The sequence below is a fragment of the Staurois parvus genome, unplaced genomic scaffold (assembly GCF_062004578.1).
Source record: "Staurois parvus isolate SC_StPar_1 unplaced genomic scaffold, SC_StPar_1.0 ptg000006l, whole genome shotgun sequence".
NCBI classification, from domain to species: Eukaryota; Metazoa; Chordata; class Amphibia; order Anura; family Ranidae; genus Staurois; species Staurois parvus.
In genome coordinates, this window is record NW_028317802.1 from 3671630 (window position 1) to 3692549 (window position 20920).

Here is a 20920-nt window from a genome sequence, read left to right on the forward strand (position 1 = left end):
TGGGCATGTTGCTTGTCAACCCATACACTCAGCCCACCTGTTTGGCTCCTAGTCCTGTCCCTCCCTCTCCCTGTCTGCATGCTGCTTTAGGGGATTTCAGGATGCTGATGCCCAAATTCAAGTACTTGCACCAGCTGTATTTAAAAAAAGATATATTTAATGAATACAGAGCTGCATTCATTTAAATTTTTTATATCTGACTGGACTTCAGTTGGATTAGGCCATCCCTGATAGGTAAGCTCAGTTTCAATCTATTTATTCTCATGGGTAGGGATCAACGTTGCAATGATAAAAAAAAACGAAAAAAAAAACTGTAATCAGCTTAAATTCAACTGATATGGAAAATTAGTGATAAAATGACAGCCCTTCCATTTTACCTGTTTTTTTAAAAATAATTTTAGAATATTATCATGTTATGGGTGCATGAAAATATAAAATAAGAATTATAGTACTAAAGTGTTAAATTCAAAACATAAAACTATTTGAATTGTACTTTAACTAGGCATTTTTCAAACCAGGTTTATGTAGGTAATAAAAATTTAATTATTGTGCATCACAGGATTTCTGGAAGGAACAAAGGGTTTAATGGTTTGAGGTACACAGGGGCTTTAATCAGTGATCAAAGACATAGCTGGGATAAAACGAGCCTCTTCGCCATGATAATCAGCAGATAACTTTAAAACTATTCATGTCTAATTCACAGACCAACAGTTATTGTATCTCACTGATTGAAAGCATCAGTTCTACTGCAACAGAGAGATCATGTTTTCACTGTATTAGGGTCATTTAGGAAACAACAAAAATTAAGTCATGCAAGGTTTTGTTTTTATACCTTGTTGGGGACATCCCTGCATTCAGTGCTGCCAATGGCAAGACACATTAAAGTCATAATAGCCTCAAAATTCTGGTTGCTTAATGTAGATAATCTATGACTGAGTGAAATTATAGTTTGCTAAATCATTGGGTATCATAAACAATTATCACATTTTACAGGCATAAAATACTTGTTTTTGACCTTGCATTTTTGGTTGCACCTCAGTGCCTTCTGCAGCCTCATTGCAGCCACTTCCAGTCTACATGCACTCCATGATGTCATGGCATTTTTCAGGGCAGATTTGCTGATGGTGACTAGGGATGAGCTCTTGGTTTGGTCCAAACACATTAGATATGTTCGGCTGAGCCAAACCTGTGGCTGCAGCAGGAAGATATACGGTATATTCAGCTGCATATTATTATTACTTCTAAATGTCATAGACAAAAATCATTTGGAGAGCTCACTGGGTTTGGCTAGGCTTCTCAAAACAAACAGGACTACCCTTCTGTAGGTACCCAGCAAGTTACCAGAAAAAAACATTCACCAATGGAAGGAGAGCAAGACAAAATGCTAAGAGTCCAAATTCATTAATTGGTTTACTTTAAAAGAAAAAAAAAAACAGCTCAAAATAGGGCTTTCCAGTGTATATCTATGTAGGTAAACTAACAGCTGTATTAGAAGTTACTAACCAGTAGCATCTGTGTGAGAAATCAAGATAAGACCTGTCTTGATTGCTCACCCAGTTCTTTCCTAGACACTCTTTATTGTGTTACACTATTTGATTTATTATTATTTCTCTGTGACCATCACTTGTTTATCATTGCTCTGTGTCTTTAAGCTGTCTCCTTCTGTCTAAGCTGAGCTCTTTCTCTCACTGTACTTGTGTATACTCCTCCCCCCTGCCTCTCTCTGTAATCATTCCGCTGTATCCTGTCTTACCAAATGCATCTTTCCATGAGGTTACAACATTAACGTTATTCTACCTAAGATTATTCTCCATTAAACGGAACATTCAAATGGGTTTCCTCATCTGACTTCCTCAACATGTGAGTTTATTCATTAAGTTAAACTATTTGACCCGATGCAAGGATTAAATTCAACGCCACGTGGTATAGCTGTATACATCGCGGAGATAAAGTTTATGGCCTGGTAGTTGAGTCAGAACACTCTTCAACATAGAGCACTTTTTTGAATACGTTCCATTCAGGCAGCCATCTTCCTTATCATCTCCCTCTAGATGGATATACTGTCCAGCAAGGCAGCTGAAATTCCAGTGTGCCTTATGCACAGGCCCCCAGCTAGGGTAAGGCTCAGGAGAGAAAGAATCCTCAGGAAAGTTTGCATTATTATTATTATACAGGATTTATATAGCGCCAACAGTTTGCGCAGCGCTTTACAATATAAGGGAGACAGTACAATTGCAATACATTTCAGTACAGAAGGAATAGGAGGGCCCTGCTCGTGGAGCTTACAATCTAAAGGAAGGGGGAGGTGATACAAAAGGTGATAACTGCGGGGGATGATCTGGCGGAGGTGATTCAAGTACAGTTCTTAGGTAGAGGTGGGGTAGGCTTCCCTGAAGAAGTGAGTTTTCAAAGATCGCCTAAAGGCAGACAGGGTGGGGGCTGACCGGACATGCTATGGTAGGGAGTTCCAGAGGATGGGAGGGGCTCTGGAGAAGTCCTGGAGGCGAGCGTGGGAGGAGGAGATGAGGGAGCTAGAGAGGAGGATATCATGGGAGGAGTGGAGTGGGCGATTTGGGCGGTATCTGTGAATGAGGTTGGTGATATAGCTAGGGGCAGTGTTGTGGATGGCTTTGTAAGCTGTGGTTAGTATTTTGAATTTTATACGTTGGGTTAGTGGAAGCCAGTGGAGGGATTGGCAGAGAGGGGCAGCAGTCGCTGATCAGTTGGTAAGGTGTATGAGTCTAGCAGCAGCATTCATAATAGACTGAAGGGGGGATAGCCTGTGTAACGGTAGACCAGTGAGGAGGGAGCTGCTTTAAACGGTCATTGCCTTCCCTCAGCACATACTACTGAACAAAACCCTCACTGATTGGCTGGCGTGAATAAATATTCATAGCTCATACATTGTTGCTCCTCACTCTAATTGCTGGAGAAGCATCAACAGCAGAAGTCAGAAATAATCAATGCCCTAAGTTTAGGAAAAACCTACTGAGAACCAAAAATGTAAACAAGCTCAGGCTGGTTACAGCCTAGCCGCAAAAACAACACTACAGCTTAAGGCAGGGTCCCTATATAGACTATATACATTAGGTTACTCATCCTAAAGCAGAATTGTAATATAAAAACTGCATTGAAGGGCAATTTTCCATTTACCCTCTTATACTCACTCCATTGCTCTGTAGTCCTAACCCTGTGTAAGCTCCGTGTAAGATGGTGTCAGAGCTTCTAGAGCAGGGGAGTCAAACTGGAGACCCTCCAGCTGTTGCAAAACTACAAGTCCCATCATGCCTTTGGGAGTCATGCTTGTAACTGTCAATCTTGCAATGTCACATGGGACTTGTAGTTTGGCAACAGCTGGATGGCCGCCAGTTTGACACCTGTGTTCTAGAACTTGTCAGAGTTTATGACTCTGCCCTCCTAGTCAGGTGACAATGTTCAAGCCTGGTGACTGGCCACTCAAGAGACTATCACACTGCCCTAAAGAAAAAAATGTAAATGATTTAGCTAACTGCACATTGCATTTCATTCCTCTATCCCTATTAGCATTCTTCACACTTTCTATGCTCCCTCACTGTTTTCTCCACATTTCCCACACCTGACATTCTGGAAATGGAATCTGCATCCCTGTGGTGACCTTTATTTATGTACTTACACTGTGCTGCCTGCAGTCTGTCTTATGTCTTTGCCTCTTCATTACAAATCTTGTAAGGGGTCAGCCCTGTGTTCCCAGTTATTCTGCACCATTGCATATCTGAAAGAGGACCCAACTCGAGATTGAACATCAAAATTGAACATACTAGGGTAGGGGCACATCCATGCCCGGTTTAGCTTCCTAAGATGGCCACTATAGTGATGGCTCACATTGGCATTGAAAGCAGGCATTTTATTGGCGTTTTTAACGCTCCCCAAATGCATTTGCGGTGTGGTTGTGGCACGTTAATAACATTGCAGTTTCTTATAGGAACTTGTGGTGTGGTTTTAATGGTTGTAAAATGCTTCAAAACTGCACATAGGGCATTTGGGGAGCGTTTTTAACATTTATAAAAAGCCAGTCTAATGCCCATACTGAAGCTCATTAATGCCTGTCTAACGCCTATACTAATGTTATAGGAGTATTTGGTAAGAATTAGAAATTTAGTCAAGTGTGAACAAGCCCTATAAGGGTTAGTTCACCTTTACCAATAAACTGCCCTAGAGGGTGCCTGTAGATAATAACAAACTATGCATTGTTGATTACATTTGAATAATGCTCCTGTTACAGGTATAGGCCATTTACCTTCCTTCTGAAGCCTGGCAGAAAAACTAACAGACCTGTATATATAATATGACAGGAGTCTGTCTCTTTGGTTGTTGGTCATGAGAACCAGCGCAAGGGCCAAGGCGTGTAAAAATGAAATCTTTGAGGCTCTAGGTTTGGGGAGCTTGCCCATAGGAAAGAGGCAAACAAGAAGTGCAGAACTATTAGAACTACTCACATCCCTTTGGCATGGGATGTAGGACTCTGGGTTTCTCCTTGACACTCATCTTTGCTGTTCTCTACATGTCTACAGCTAAGGAAAGTGCCATCACCAATGGGAGGACTGAAAGGATGTATACATGTACATTAGCAGTGATTCAGTAAAATAGTTAAAAAGCTTCTGTTGTGTAGATGGTTTTCTTCTACCAGCCCAGATTGGAACAGTCGTTCAGTTCACCTTCACTTAAATTGGACATACATGGATCAAAATTGAGCTGGTTCAGCAGGGACCATCCAAGTATAGGTAGGATGGTTGTACACAAGTCTATCTATCGTCTAATTTGCCTAAACTAGTCAGGTTTTTCCTGAATGATCAGTGCCACCAGCTATAGCCAGCAACACTGATCAACTGTGATGATAGGATTATAACTTTTTTTTTTAATGGTTGAACTGGATGGACTTTTGTCTTGTTTCAGCCAGACTAACTATGTAACTATGATCATTGCACTCTGAAGGTGAGGAAGGCTCCCCACCACAGCAGGAGGGATTACCCCCTTCCACCTTGAATGTGTGGATGGCGGAATCAAGGCATTTTTTGTTTTGTTCAACCTGCTGGTTAAATGAAAAAAAAATGCATTATGTATGGAATGCTTTATACTCCTCCTTGTTACTCATTAGGACATAGAGGGAGAAATGCTAGATTGCAGTTGGAGTGCCAGTCCATAACATATATGGGTCTTTATTTCTGGTTCCAGGTTGGGCACTTTACTGTGTGAGTGTACTATGTTTTTACTATTGTTATGGATTAATACATGGCTTTAGGCAATTATTCTTTTCTATCTTTTGCCTCTATATTCTGATGAGCAACTAGGAGAAGTATAAGTGAAGGGGAACTGATTGGCTCTGCATGATTAATCACCTCAATACTGGACACTTTTACCCCCTTTCTGCCCAGGCCAATTTTCAGATTTCAGTGCTGCCACGCATTGAATGCTAATTACTCAGTCATGCAACACTGCACCCAAATGACATTTTTATCATTTTTTGTGGCAGACAGAGCTCAAAAATACAAAAAAAAATCCTTTTCTTAGTTTCTGTTATAACATTTTGCAAATAAATAATCTTTATTCATAAATGTATGCCAAACTCTATTTTACTGCATTTCTTTGGTAAAAATAGCCCGTATCAGTGTATATTATTTAATCTGTGTGAAAGTTATAGAGTCTACAAACTATGGTTTATATATTTGAAAATGAATCAGTCCTGATGAACTGATTGCTTATCTCATTTCTTGAGGCCCTAAAATGCCAGGACAGTACAAATACCTCCCAAACGACTCCTTTTTGGACAGTAAACAGCAAAAGACATGGTGGGGTTTATGAAGTTGTAATTTTTTGTCAGAGTTTTTTGTAAAACGAAGAAATATTTTTTTTCAAATTTCTTTTTACATACTGTCACCAGAACAGTACAGCATTATCATATGACTGGTGAAGCAATGATCAGGGATACTGACTGGTGACAGTATGTAACAATTTTTTTTTCAGTTTTTTTCTTTCTTTTTAATCTTTTCTTTTTTTCAATTTTTTTTTCACATACTGTGACCAGAGCAGTGAAGTGTTTCCACAGTGGTACTAATCTGGGGAGGTGATCAGGATTTTTTTTACACTATGGCTGCTTATAACAGTTTTGATTACTGTTATAAGTAATCATTTTTTAAAAAAAATGGCATCTGTTCTTTGCTAGTGTGTACCACAGCAGATTGGTCACAGATATTGCATGGAACAGATGCGCTGTAATTGGCCCTGTCTGTACTATGTGATCACTGCGATCAATCAGTGAGATCATTACAATAGTGCACAATGAATGCCTATGAATGAAAGACATTCATTGTGTACAACTGACATGTGATTGCTGTGATTGTTCACAGCGATCACATGATACCAGGGACAGTCTGATACAAGGATCTGTCATCCACTGTGTCTGGTGGAAATGGAGGGGCCAGGGGCGGACTGACCACCGCCCGAGGGCCCGGGGTCAGTAGGGGGCCCCATGAGATGTCCCTGGTACCTTTCATAGGCTTTTTTGGGTGTGGTTTAAGTGTGGGCGGGGACAGAGGGGCCCCATGAGTTGTGAGTCCGCTCCTGGGAGGGGGACAGATTGAACTGCAGCGCGGCTGCTAGGGTGCTTAGCAGAAGCGTGCCTGGAGGAGGTCATATGACCTCCACCCAGGATAACACTGTTCCTGTTCATCCTTTTTTTTTTACAATAGGCCGGGTTTGGAAGTGGTTAAACACTAAGATATTTGACCCACTTGTCTAAGGGGTTTCTATATCTTGTGAGTCTATTCATATTGGGGAGTGGATGACACACATGTGAAGTGAAGATTAAATAAGATTGATCCCCAATAGCACTAATTTGCTTGAAGATTGATTTGTTGGCACTAATCAGGCACTGTTTTTGTAATACATGTACAGTATAAGTGGGCTTCACAAAAGCACGTGTTTCAGGAAGTAATTCTTTTGCACTATAGAAAGACCTATGTGATGTATCAAGCACGACTGGTGGTTTTAGGCACTCTTTGTAAAATTATGCTGTATAATGAGTGTTCTGCCTGTCTAATCTAAGCACTGAAGTCAGTGTGTTCTCTATAACTGAACCAGATGTGGCAAGATACCTGTAATTAGCAAACAGTGGGGGAAATTTACTAAAACTGGAGCAGACAGAATCTGCTGCAGCTGTGCATAGTAACCAATCAGATTCTAACTTCAGTTTGTTACATTAAGCTTTGACAATAAAAAAAATAGAAGCTGATTGGTTAATATGCACCAGTGCACTACATTCTATGTGCTCCAGATTTAGTAAATTTTCCCCAGTGACTTGATCCAAATGACATCTTGTAGATTGTAGAAGGCTTTAATCCAAAACTTGTGCAGATCTTCATAGATGAACATCAGATAGGTCAAAAAAATCATAGAATATCTAGCTCCAGCAATTATCTGCTTGCTGACTGCCTCACTTAGAAGTACAGAGGCAAGGTGGCCTCTCTATGCTGGATCACGCATCTGATATGTGAACCAGCTCTTTTGGGTAGGGGGAGTGTATATGTCTGCCACCGTGGCTGTGCTGTGATTGGTTATAGCACAAGCCAATCAGCGTGTCCTAGCCAATAATTGATTCCAATCGGTGAAGTGGATGACAGGACAAAGCTCTGTGATTGTAAACAACACAGAGCTTGTCACATACTTGACCGGAGGCTGAAATAGAGAGAGGGCTCTCATTATGGCTAAGTGCAGTGTGCCTCTGGAGGTGGAAACAGGAGGTGCAGTACCCAAAGAAGCTTGGGTTGCCAGGGGTGTTGCTGCTTGGTGAATGTCTGATGAGACAGAATCCGTGGGTGCTCCAGATGCAGGAGGAGTTTCTCCAGAGGACACGTGAATCCCGGAGGATGAGTAGAGTAGTCAGTAGCCAGAGCCAGGGTCAATGCAGAACAGCAGACAGGAGCAAGGTCAGGATCAAGCCGGGGTCATACACAGAGCAGCAGACAGGAGCAGGGTTAGGATCAAGCCGGGATCATACACAGAGCAGCATTCAGGAACAAGGTCAGGATCAAGCCGAGGTCATACACAGAGCAGCAGACAGGAGCAGGGTCAGGATCAAGCTGGGGTCGTACACAGAGCAGCAGACAGGAGCAAGGTCAGGATCAAGCCTGGAGTAGAGAGCCAGGAAGAGAGCCAAAGCAAGTTCAGGGTCAAGCCGGGTCGGTAACAGGTAATCAGCAGTATACACAGGAACACAGGAAAAGGGGGCTGACGATAATCCAGCAATCATTGAGCAGAGCTGCAGTCCTTATAAAGGCCACTGAGCATCAGTAGTTATCGTGCCCTGCGTGTGCCGGTGCACTTTCACGCACAGGAATACATGATTGTGTGCCGCCCGCTTATGCGTATGCATAAGCGTGCGTGAATTGGTGTGGCCATATTGAGTATTGGCACATTTGCCAGGGCTTCCTCGTCTTTTCTCCTGACAGAGCTCTGTCCTGACAGCGGGGTTGCAAAGCAGGGAACAAAAAATGGCACATTCCTTAGTAAAATCAGCACACAGTAAACACCCCAAGCATTGGTAGGCACACAGCCCTTTGATTGCCCCTAGGTGTTAACTCTTTCCCAGCCAGTGTCATTAGTACAATGTCAATGTATATTATTAGCAGTGATCACTGTAGTAGTGTCCCTGGTGATGTCAGTGTCAGTTAGTCAGTTCCCACAAAGTGTCAGTGTCAGATTACACGCTGTACTATCACAGTCCCGCTATACATCGCTGATCACCACCATTACTAGTATAAAAAAAAAAGAAAGAAAAATTCCAGTATAACATAATTTGAAGGTGCTATAACTTTGACGCAAACCTATTATTATATGCTTATTGGGATTTTTTTTTTACCAAAAATATGTAGAAGAATACATTTTGGTCTAAATTTATGATGAAATTTGATTTTTAAATAGTTTTTACTGAATATGTGTTATCTTTAAAAGTAAAAAAATATTGGATTTTTTTTCAAAATTATTGCAGTTTTTTTTTATGTAATAAAAATTAAAAGCCCAGTGGTAATTAAATACTACCAAAAGAAAGCTCTACATGTATGAAAAAATTATAGAAATTTAATTTGGTTACAATATTGCATGACCACACAATTGTCAGTTAAAGTATTGCAGAGCCGAATAGCAAAAAATGGCCTGGTCAGGAAGGGGGTCAAACCTTCCGGAGGGCAAGTGGTTATATTTGCTCAAAGCACGCTGAAAAGAAGGTGAGACTAGCTATACAGAGCAACCCCTAGCTACAGAGAGAGGACAAAATTACTCAGTCAAACAAACAACACTGCATGTGAAACAGGATTTTGAGTTTCCACGTTGTTTGGTTGCTAGGGGGCATAGTTTTTTTTAAAGCAGCTAAAAGGGTCCAATAGTAATTAGACCACAGCTAAAAGAAATAATAGCTGTAAAACAGCCAAAAAGTACACTGAAAACTGGCATACAGAAATGAAAAGCTGGAAGTTTTATCTGATAATGAGCGTGCAATACTCATTAAGAGTTTTATATTGTCAGATGTTCTTATTTTCATTTTGAAAAACAAATGAAATAAATATTGAATAAAGACATCTACCTATCTGAGGGTATAATTACACCAGATGCGGTGGGACTATGTTGGGTGGCTGTTCCAGCGCAGTCCCAGCTCATGGACAAGGCAAAATGCCTTGTCACCTATGTGTGGCCAGTTCACTGCACTGTGTTGTGCAGGCACAATGTGCTGAAAAAAGCACTGCATGCAGTACTTTTTACCAGTGCAAGATGGTAAGAGGCAATCCACTGCCTTGCACCATGTGGCCAGCAATTGAACTTTATGAGATTTCTTTGTGACGTCTCAATAAAGTTTGTTTTAAAAAAAAAAGGGGGAAGAATTCGAAGAATGCAGAGTTCAGGGGTGCACCATGTGCAGAGTTTGGGGGTGTGCTATATACATAGTGCAGAGTTCAGGGGTACGCTGCATACAGAGTGCAGAATTCAGGAGTGTGCTACAGTTCAGCATTCTTCCACATATTTTCAAAACCTTTTGTCTTTAGAACCACTTCTGTAAAATCAAATTATCCTCCAAAAATTGTCTGGAAAAGTAACTGTAGCAATTGTACGTACAGATATGGACATCCATGTTGCTAAAGATCCTCCATCTTGTGTCATTCTCACTCCAAATCAGTCCCCCCTCCCTTCCTGTTTAATGGCATGTGGTCTGCTTTGGCTGAGTTCAGGAGTGCACAGGACACAGCTGGATACCCTTCATGGTTGTAAACTCAATTAGCTGATGCCATGGTGTCTGTCCAACTCTTGCTCTGAGCTGCTCATAAAGCTATAAACCTGCCAGTGATTGGACTTGAAAGCATTCCGGAATAGCAGTAAAACATACATCTCATTTGGAAACCACTTTTTTACACAATTTCATAACTTCTCACAGGAAATACATACAATGAAACAAAACATATATTCAGAAAGGTCAGTTGAATGCGAGTCACCTGATACCTTACATCCCTAGATTACGTCTACCCGAGAGCAGAAAGCGATATCTCCTTAACTGTCCCAAGCAAATATGTCATATTTGGTGTCTGGACATTCAGAATATCATTCTGCATATTATCCTACCAGTGGATAGGATGCTACATGTACCTATGGAAGGTTATTGACCAGGGTATAACTTAGGAGGGATTTGGTTCTAGCCTGGGTCTCCGCCTAAACCCCCCTCCCCAAATGAGGCGATTGGCCCTTGGCTTCAGTAGACACCCCCTGCTGGTGGACTAGAAAAGAGGCTGGCAGGTAAGATGAAGAGATCTTCCTTTTAACATCAGGAACCAACTTTGGGAGAAAAGGCACCCTTTTGTTCGGACACTTGAACGCTGCTTAAACCAGGACTTCTGGCAAGTACTCTACCTCTCTAAACTTCTTTCTGTTATTTCTCTGTTGTGTTACTGCTCTCTGTATATATATATATATATATATATATATATATATATATATTGGCTACATCTTTTTCTGTAAATATTTTTATTGTACCATTTTGACCTTTTTAGTAATAAATCCTATTTTCTGAAAAGTGTTGGACTGTTTCTAAAGCTCTTTAATGCAAACTAAGAATCCCTGTCTCTGAAGAACGCTACTGTGTGTTTTAAACTTCTGCATATATCTGCCTGCGGTGACAGTGTGTATACAGACACTTATTCAAACATCATAGTGTTACAGCTAAGACTGGCGAGTTTCCTCCTTCTCCATACAAAAAGGCGGCGGTGGAAGTGTGAAGGGTTAATTGCGTAATTAACCTGACCCAGTAACAATCGCTCTCAGGCTGCGGCACATAGATTGTGGTCCAGTGAGCTGGAAAATCTTTGTGCAGGGTGCAGCTGAGTGTGGCATTGTTATGCACGTGACAGCATGGTTTTAGATTGGCTAGTCCTTCGGTCACAAGTTGGTGAGAAGGTCTGGGGGTCTGACGTCGCGCCCGTCACAGTAACCACTTATCTCTACCATGCTGCCAAATTCCATTTTATTGAAGGGAATTCTTCCTTGTCAACTGAAAAACCAACTCTTCTTGGTGTTTCAATCTCCTATGTCCCCCAACGCACTCAATAATTCCTCCTACTGACTTTTACATCACTCCTGTAGAAACATGGAGCTTGTAGGGAGGAACCACTACGTGTAATGGGGGACATATGGAGATTGACACTTCTATATGTTGTTTTCTCAGATGATTTCAGAAGTAGATTTCTCTTTAACAGATCTGTGTTCAGTAGCATGAGCAGCAGGAGAGGTAGGTATTTACTCTCTTCTATTACAGTCATATCTGCAAATTTTGGCAAAGGCAAAGGTTGCTTTAAGCCAGTAATAAGCTTATTCACTATGGCAAGGCATCAAGCAATGTGCAAAGTGCAGTTTCCCAAATGACTTGAACAGAGCAGTTGACACCCGTGTTTGATTCATTATTTAAGCTTTGTTTGATGGCTTTCTCAAAACTTTGGCTGTGGGAGAAAGACATTACAGCGGGAGTAACTGCAGCCACAAAGGCATATACATTTTAAACAACTCCCACTGGACCTCAAATAAGAACACTGCAGTCCCTGGCATGATACGACAATAAATTAGCTCTATAAAGCAACCTGGTATAAACGTAAAAATGGAGGCCACCTTTAATGAGGTCTGGAAATATCATTTTCCATCAAATTTTCCCCATGACAAAGAACTACTGGAGAGTTTAACTGTGAAGTATGTGACCAGGATACTAAAAGAGAGACAAAGGTGATTTGTGCTGCTAGAGAGTCGATTTCTTTTTGGGACTCGGTCAGCAGACATACTTGGCAGGGCTTACAGGAAGACGTATATAAGATATCATTTTAGAACTAGCAGAATGTATTTGTCTTCAGCACATTTCAGGTCTAAAAACATTGTTAATGTACACCTGCCAAATAACTCCAGGTCAATAGTGTTATAATGGCCGTCCGCAGGCTTTCTTCTCATTTAATACTCTTTAATAAGTTTCTAAGGGTAGGCCCAAGAAAAGGGAAACTACAAAAGCTGAATAAGATCATTATGAGAATATTGACCAGGCTCTCTATCATTGTTACAAGGCCTAGTGAGAACATGGCTTTATAATGCAAGGAAATAATAAACACAACTTTGGATTTGAAGACATTACTCTTGGGATAATCAGCCTTTGGACATAGATGGAGTACTGGAGCCCTAGATGACCTGTTCTTTTTGCTGGTATAAGGGAGTCATTAAAGTGCATATACAGAGTAAATTGAACTGCAAAGCAGGGATTGTTTACACTATTGCTCATCTGTATCACATTTATGTTGCAGGGAAACCACAGTGTATTGGAGCTGAATTTCAGGCAAACAGCTAAATACACAGGTGAATTATATTGGTTGTATTACTTGCCAAAGGATTTGTATTTCTATCCACCCAGTCCTGAGATTTACACAGTTCTGCACATAGCACAGCTCTGTCTGGCAGGGCGGGAGAGTTGATTTTTCTTTGCTGCAGATAAATAACACTTACAGGTCTTCTTCCTCCCCAAGACTGTTATTGGACAGTGAAAGGAGAAACAGTTGGCTAATTAGCACTTTTCTATGTCATTCTGCTCTCCCCTTCCATCAGTAGGTTGTTAGTACATGACCACCAAAGCACAGCTAATTGGCTCATTTTGCTGTTTTTTCTTCTCCTTAGCTGAACTATACTAAACTGAGCTAACAGGGTTCTGTAAACTACATGTGCTAAAGCCAGCCAGCTAGATTTAATCCTGCCCACAGCCAGGGTCAGTGGCATCTCACACAGCTCTCACACAGGTATAAAGTTCAGCCTATAGTCTTTGTTTCTCCCTAGCATCCACAACTGCCCCCCCCCCCCCTCTGATCTCTAGCACAGGTTCCTTCTACTCTGATGTCAATGTACATGTGGTGTAGCGAATTATAGGTAAAATAATAGTGTATGACTCATGATAATTGTGTAAGTCTGTGATGGAGGTTGGGACATTGCAGGTCAGCTGGAAGATTCAACAGGTTGTGACTCTATCGCCTCCTCCTGACTCTGGAGGACCATGGAACCTTCCAGAAGTCAGTAAACCAGAAGGGGTGGAGACATACATGGGAGTTCGGCTAATCCTGGGTTTGAAGGCCCTGGTAGAGTGGTGGGCTGGCCCATAAATATGGGAGAGTCAAGCTGATAGGGGAGTTGGATGGAAGATGGAGTGCTGAGGAGACTGTCAGAGTCTAGGAGGGGTCCCCAGGGGGGGAGTCAGCCTCCAGGCTAGGCTGGGGCTGGCTCAGGAGCATACATTCAGCAGTGAGGCATGAATGGGATCAAGACCTGTAGCAGCAGGGAGCAAGGAGGACAGTGTGGGTACATCAGCACTCTTTGGGATCTACAAGGGGAAAGACTGCCACAAATAGCAAGCTTTCTAAGGACATCGCTGGGCTCAGTCCTTCATCCTTGTCCCAGGAGATCTTCCGAGAGGCCAGGAGGGCTGGTAGTGTCTGCAGCCTGTGGAGCTGGGAGCAGCTCTACAGGGGAGAGAAGACATCTCTGCATGCAGCTACAAGGAGCAAAGCTGATTTTTGAGGGCCTGCTAGTTCCTTGCCCATAATGGGCAGCTGCTACTGATCCGCAACGCTTGCAGGAAAAGAACAGTCTAGGATCTGCCATTGAACATAGAATGGAAGTGCCCTCCTTTCATTGATTCAAGCCAAACTCGGCATCCCATAATCCCTATTTCCCTATCCAAGTTGATTTCCCCTAATAAAACAAGAAAACCAAGTCCATGGACTGGTCATTGTCTTTGGATGCAAGTTTGTGTGAGAAATATATTTTGCCTGGCTGTGCAGAGAGAGGTAAAAATATACCCACTACATAGCGGCTCTCACAAGGATAGCACTACATACAGTACCATTAATGGTCTAAAAGGACCAAATTCTAACAGCCAATTACGTGCTTGCACCAGGATTCACAGGAAGACATGTGTGAATATGGGTGGACTCTGATGGGGACTGTGATGAAAGGAGGGACTGTGATGGAGATTCTGATGCAAGGGGGACTCTTATGTAATGAGGAACTTTGATGGGGACTCTGATGTAAGGAGAACTCTGATGGGGACTCTGATATAGACTCTGATGAGGGGAGGAACTCTGATGTAAAGGGGGACTTCGATGGGTAATCTGATGTAAGGGGGCACTCTGATGGGGCTCAAGTGTAAGGGGGGAGTCTGGCCGGGGATTCTGGTGTAAGAGGGGATTCAGATATAAGTGATTACTTTGATGAGAACTCTCATATAAAAGGTTAATCTGATGGAGACTCAGATTTACGGGGGGCTCTAAACTAAGAGGGCCTCTAATGAGGACCCTGATGTAAGGGAATCTGACAGGGACCCTGATATAGGAGGGACTCTTTTGTAAGGGGGCTCTGGTAGAGACTCTGAAGTAGGGGGAAGTCAAATGTAAGAGGGTAGGGGGTGCTGATGGGGACCCTGATGTAAGGGGGAAATCTGATGAAGACTCTGATGTAAGGGGAGAAGTCTGATTGGGACTGTAATGTAAGAGGTGGTTCCAATGGAGACTCTGATATAAGGGGTGACTCAGATTTAAAGATGGATTTTGATTGGGACTCTGATGTAAGGAGGACTCTGATAGGAACCCTGATATAAGGTGTAAAGATCAGCTTAAGTTTATTTGGAATTTATTTGCTTTGTTTTGCTGACGTTCTGAATCATATCATGCTGATTGCAAAAAAACCTCCACATAAAATGTATTCATTAATTAAAATTTTATTCATTAATTTATAAAAACTGATTTTTTTTCAGGCTACAAATATTTGTAAATTATACAGTACGATGTGGTCCTCATACTGAAACATATGGATACCCATGCTGTACAGGGACTACAAGAGGCTGATACTTCAAATTCAAATTCAGGTGATTACACTGATTGTATATAAAGAGGTAATATGGTAACATGTCACTTTTGTAGTTATTTTCAAATGTTATTTTCTGTTTCATAATAATATTATTGTATTTCAAGCAGATTTTTAAATGGTCCCTTAAGTGGCCATCTGCATATTACTATATATAATTGGACGTTTCTTAGGAACTGTTGGGATAAATGTATTTAACTTTAAAACCTTGGCATTTGGTCATTGTAAAAGGTAGATGGGTGGGTACTTTCTGAAGCAGGGGGGACATTTTAAAATGGCCTCCCCTTTGATGTGTTCATGTGCACCCTCTAGCACTTGCATGAGCATGCACAGTGATTGCCGTGTCTACTGAACACAGTAGATCACTAAGCAGAGTACAGAGTCAATTAAATTGGCCCTGTACCAAGCGATTGCTGTGACCAATCACAAACGTAAACAAAGGCACTGATTGGCTGTGAGAGAAAACAGAGTTTTTGATATGTGATTGTCAGTAGCATTTTCTAAGGTGCACCATATCCAGCCACAGTACCCTAAATGCTAACCACACCAGTACAGTGTAACCAGATCAGTGCTAGCCAGCAACAGTGTTCCTGATCAATAGTCAAACCAGGCCCAGAGTAACTAGACCAGTGGAGCCAGCAGCAGTGTTCCTGATCACCACTACACCAGTGCCAGTGTTGCCAGAACAGTGCAGCCAACAATAGTGTTCTGATTACCACCACGCCAGTACAGTGTCACTAGAGAGATACTAACCCAGCAACAGTGTCCAGATTACTAGCTACCCCAGTGCCAATGTAAGCCAACAATAGTGTTCTGATCACTGGGCACATAAGTGCCAGTGTCACCAGAGTCAGTGTAAGCCAGTGTACAGGTAATTGTAAATTCTGTGTAAAATTGTATTCTATTTTGTATGTATTGTATTATAATTATTGTTCACTGCACTCATTGGGCACACAAAGCTAATAATGTTTTCATTATATGTGTGCATTCTTTCGAATCCTGATGAGAAATTAGCCTGCCTTATGCCCCTTGTTACCATAAAAGTCCAATTGTAATGTGATACCTACGTAATCATGTGTATAAAAGACTTTCAATTGCTCCAAATAAATAGATCAGCTATTTAGAAAGATGCTGAGTGTATCTTTTTGTGTCTGGTCCCTACTGCAGTAATTATTACGAATTTGGAACCATTAATCAATATAAGGATAGGAGTTGTCTATCCATAAAATTTCCAGAACACCACTAACAGCATCCTTATTACCAAAACAGAACCAGTACCAGTGTCATCAGGTACCAGTACAGCCACTGCCAAAATGTCAAAAAAGTGTACGTTAGTGAGGAGGCCTTTCAGATTCTGAGTATGACTAATGAGAACTGCAGGAAGACCTTGCAGTTATATTCATGTTCAGAGTATAATGCAGGCCATAGATGGGGAGAAAAATGGCAGATTGTTCTTTAAAAAAACGAAAAATCGGTCGTTCAAGCGGCCGACGTTACCAGGAATGGTAAAAAAATCGGCCAATTTTCATCCCGTCTACAGCCGGCAAAAAGTGTCCCTGCAGAGAGCTCCGCTATTTCTTTGACAGTGCTTTGACATTTATAACGGCTACAACAATATATCTATTTGTATCCATTTCGGATACAGATGTTTTATTTGGAAACAAATAGATACATTGTTGCAACCGCTATAAATGTCAAAGTACTGTCAAAGAAATAGCGGAGCTCTCTGCAGGGACACTTTTTGCCAGACTGGAATTCTTCTTCTTCTTTATCCTCTTCTTCCTCTTCCTCCTCTTCTTCTTCTTCATCTTCTTCATCCTCTTCTTCTTCCTCTTCTTCTTCATCCTCTTCTTCTTCCTCTTCTTCTTCATCCTCTTCTTCTTCTTCCTCTTCTTCTTCCTCTTCTTCATCCTCTTCCTCTTCTTCTTCATCCTCTTCTTCTTCATCATCCTCTTCTTCATCCTCTTCTTCCTCCTTTTCTTCATCCTCTTCTTCCTCCTCTTCTTCATCATCCTCTTCTTCTTCATCATCCTCTTCTTCTTCATCCTCTGCTTCTTCTTCTTCATCCTCTTCTTCATCCTCTTCTTCTTCTTCATCCTCTTCTTCTTCATCCTCTTCTTCTTCTTCATCCCCTTCTTCTTCTTCATCCTCTTCTTCTTCTTCATCCTCTTCTTCTTCTTCTTCATCCTCTTCTTCATCCTCTTCTCCTTCTTCTTCCTCATCCTCTTCTTATTTTTCTTCTTCTTTTTGTCTTCCTCTTGCAGGTCACTGCTCATGCGCATATTTTTTATCGGTAAAAAGATCAGCCGATTTGCCCATAATTGCCGCGAAAATCGGCCGATCGGCAAAATCGGCCGATCTTTTTCCAACTTTACCGATAAAAAAAATCTGCCAAAATACCGAAAAACGGCCGAACAATTAACCCACTAACGATCTGAAAATCGGCCGATTTTATTTTCGGCCGAAAAGTCGGCCGATTTTCGACCCATCTATGGCCTGCATAAGCCAGTAGAAAGTAACTGTTCATTAGCCACCTCACAGGATGAAAGGATCCTTGTTAAAAAAGAGTGATTTTTAACATGGTGCCAAGCACTGAACATTCTACTGAATTGCAGCAAGAAAGCACCAGCAGAATGGTACATCCTGTCAAAGTGGAAAGAACAAGTAATACACCTAATGTTAAAGTCTGTCTGTACTCCCGTCATCTGGTGACATCACAGTGCGCCTGGTGCCAAAGTCTGCCTGCACTGGCGTCATGTGGTGACATCACAGTGCGCCTGGTGCCAAAGTCTGCCTGCACTGGCGTCATGTGGTGATATCACAGTGCGCCTGGTGCCAAAGTCTGCCTGCACTGGCGTCATGTGGTGACATCACAGTGCGCCTGGTGCCAAAGTCTGCCTGCACTGGCACCATCTGGTGACATCACAGTGCACCTGGTGCCAAAGCCTGCCTGCACTGGCGCCATCTGGTGACATCACAGTGCACCTGATGCCAAAGCCTGCCTGCACTGGCGCCATCTGGTGACATCACAGTGCACCTGATGCCAAAGCCTGCCTGCACTGGCGCCATCTGATGACATCACAGGGCGCCTGGTGCCAAAGTCTGTCTGTACTCACATCATCTGGTGACATCACAATACACCTGATGCTAAAGTCTGTTTGCGGCACTTTACTACAGACGTATCACGGGACTGCATGTGCCCATCTGTTACTGCATAATACTGTCATAACCTGTAAACATGAATAAATAAAATATAAGCAACTGAGAAACACACCCAATTTGCCAGTTAACTGGCCTCAGTACAATTAGGCCTAGCATACACATTCATCTGTGCTGTACTTTTGATGTTGCTTTGCTTAGCATTTTTTTTAATAGATATGGGATGTCATTGAGGATAAAATTGGAGCAGTACTGGTGTCTTTAACTCTTTTAGTCTCAGCTTTTCCTTCAGCAGATGTATTCTAGTCAATTTGGTGATTTTCCCACCAGCCCTTCATTATATCTATTGTGGTGTAATAAGTCAATGATTAGACTATGCCATGACTGTGTTGCAGGTGTAGGGAGTTCCAGTGGTATCAGAGAATGTTTACGCAGAACTAATGTATCTTCTTTCATGCAAACACGCTGACATTGTAAGTGAATTTAGGTCTACTTAATAATCTGTGAAACCTATTGTATTATTCATATTTCATATTGTCATAAGCCTCCTTGCTTAGTCTGTTCATCAGCATTAGTTGAAGATGAAAGGTGCTAGCATGAGGGAAGTGATTCCCTCACAGGAAGTTCTCTATACAAATTATTTGAATTCTTTGACAGGAATCAGGCATAAAATAGGGCAGTTCTGTAATCCATCTCTGCCTGCTCTTTCATTAGCCATTTGTTAGGTGTTTTATTAACCACGTCACACAAATATGCGGCCTCACAGAACTGGGCTTTTTTCCGTGGGACCGTATATTTGCGTACCTGTCTTTGTGCTGAGAGCGCGCCGCACAGCGCGCTCCCAGCTCAAAGACCTGGGTGTCACTGAGAGCCCCGGTTCCCATTCTAACGATCAGGACCTGGCACTCCTGATTTCGGGTCACCTGATCGCTGTGAAAGCTTTTGATTGGCTAGCACAGTGATCAGTCACTGTATAGCCCACCACCTTGTTTTTTGTCCTCTCTATGAATGGATGAGAGAGATACATTGTATCTCTCTAGCTCCTTGCATAGAGAAAAAAAGAATGTTTGTTAAAAAATAAAAAAATAAATAAATATTAAAAAATAAAGAAAAAATACCTAGATCAAGGTTTGATCTAGTTCGGTGCCAGGGTTAGTGCTTGGGTCAAGGTCAGGGTCAAAGGTCAAGGTCAAAAGGTCAGGGTCAAAGGTTAGGTTTTTAATTTTTTTTTTTTTAAATTGGTATCAGTGTCAGCGTGTTTTAGGTGAAAAAAACCAAAAACCAAAATGTGCACTATTGTTTCTGGGCTGTACTATGGGTACAAACAACAAATAACATACACATATATGGTATCGCTGCAATCGTCAAGAGCTGGAAAATGTATTTTGGGTTGTTCTTTGGTGGTAGGTTATAGTAGTAACAAGAAACACACAGCTAAATTTAAAAAAAAAAATTTTTTTTTTACTATCATGGGCCAGTTTTCCTTTGTTAATAAAAAAATAATCAGGAGATATCCTTTAACATTTACCACCAAATGAAAGCCCAAGGTATAATTCACCTGGATGTACAAAGTAGTTGTGATGATATGTACGGTTTTACTAACACATGTCAACGTTGTAAAATTGTGCTTAGGCATTAAGATTTGTTTTACCTTTAGGCATGAAGGGGTTAAAATGCAGCTGTCAAAAAATGAGAACAGAGAACACAGGACATTAGAAGAAGAAGAAGATGAAGAAGAAGAAATGGCCACGCTGTTCTGTACAGCGCCCCTTATGCAAATATAGGAGCATAATGACATAATAAGAGAAGGGAGTGGAAAACTATGATTGAGCTGTGCAACCAGCGGAGCTGAAACCAAGAGGTCCTGGACAATCACAGTTCCTGCAGAAGACATTCCAGAAAAGCCACAAGATGCATCATTGTACAATTGTACATGCATGCACCATTTGTAACTTGCAATTTCAAAGTGTGCATTACAAAAAAAAATAGCTTCCAAAAAAAGCAGCTGTCTCTCCTCTGTCTATTGCAAGTTATTTAAAACATCCTTTAGGTCATTTTAATCATTTCTGCAGTATAAGGGCAGTGGTTATGTTGGTTATGTTCTTTGTACTTAATTTAGCACATGCATGTTACTTAATCTGTATGTAAGTGCTGTGCAACCTCTCTGTGACATAATGCAGTGAGCCTGGCCTTGCTGCTCTCTCTCTTCAAATATATATATATATATATATATATATATATATACATATATATACAATTATTATTTATTTATTCCTTTTCATTAACCACTTTTGTCTTTTTTTTTTTACAG

General features: G+C 41.5%; 1 long non-coding RNA gene across 1 annotated transcript; it reads left to right on the forward strand.

The window, feature by feature from the left end:
* Positions 1 to 1729: 1729 nt before the first annotated feature.
* LOC149474309 (uncharacterized) lies at positions 1730 to 20610 on the forward strand. The gene is made up of 3 exons (XR_016308915.1): positions 1730 to 1860; positions 15341 to 15451; positions 20267 to 20610. It is a non-coding gene; the product is annotated as an uncharacterized LOC149474309 (long non-coding RNA).
* The last annotated feature ends 310 nt before the right edge of the window (positions 20611 to 20920 follow it).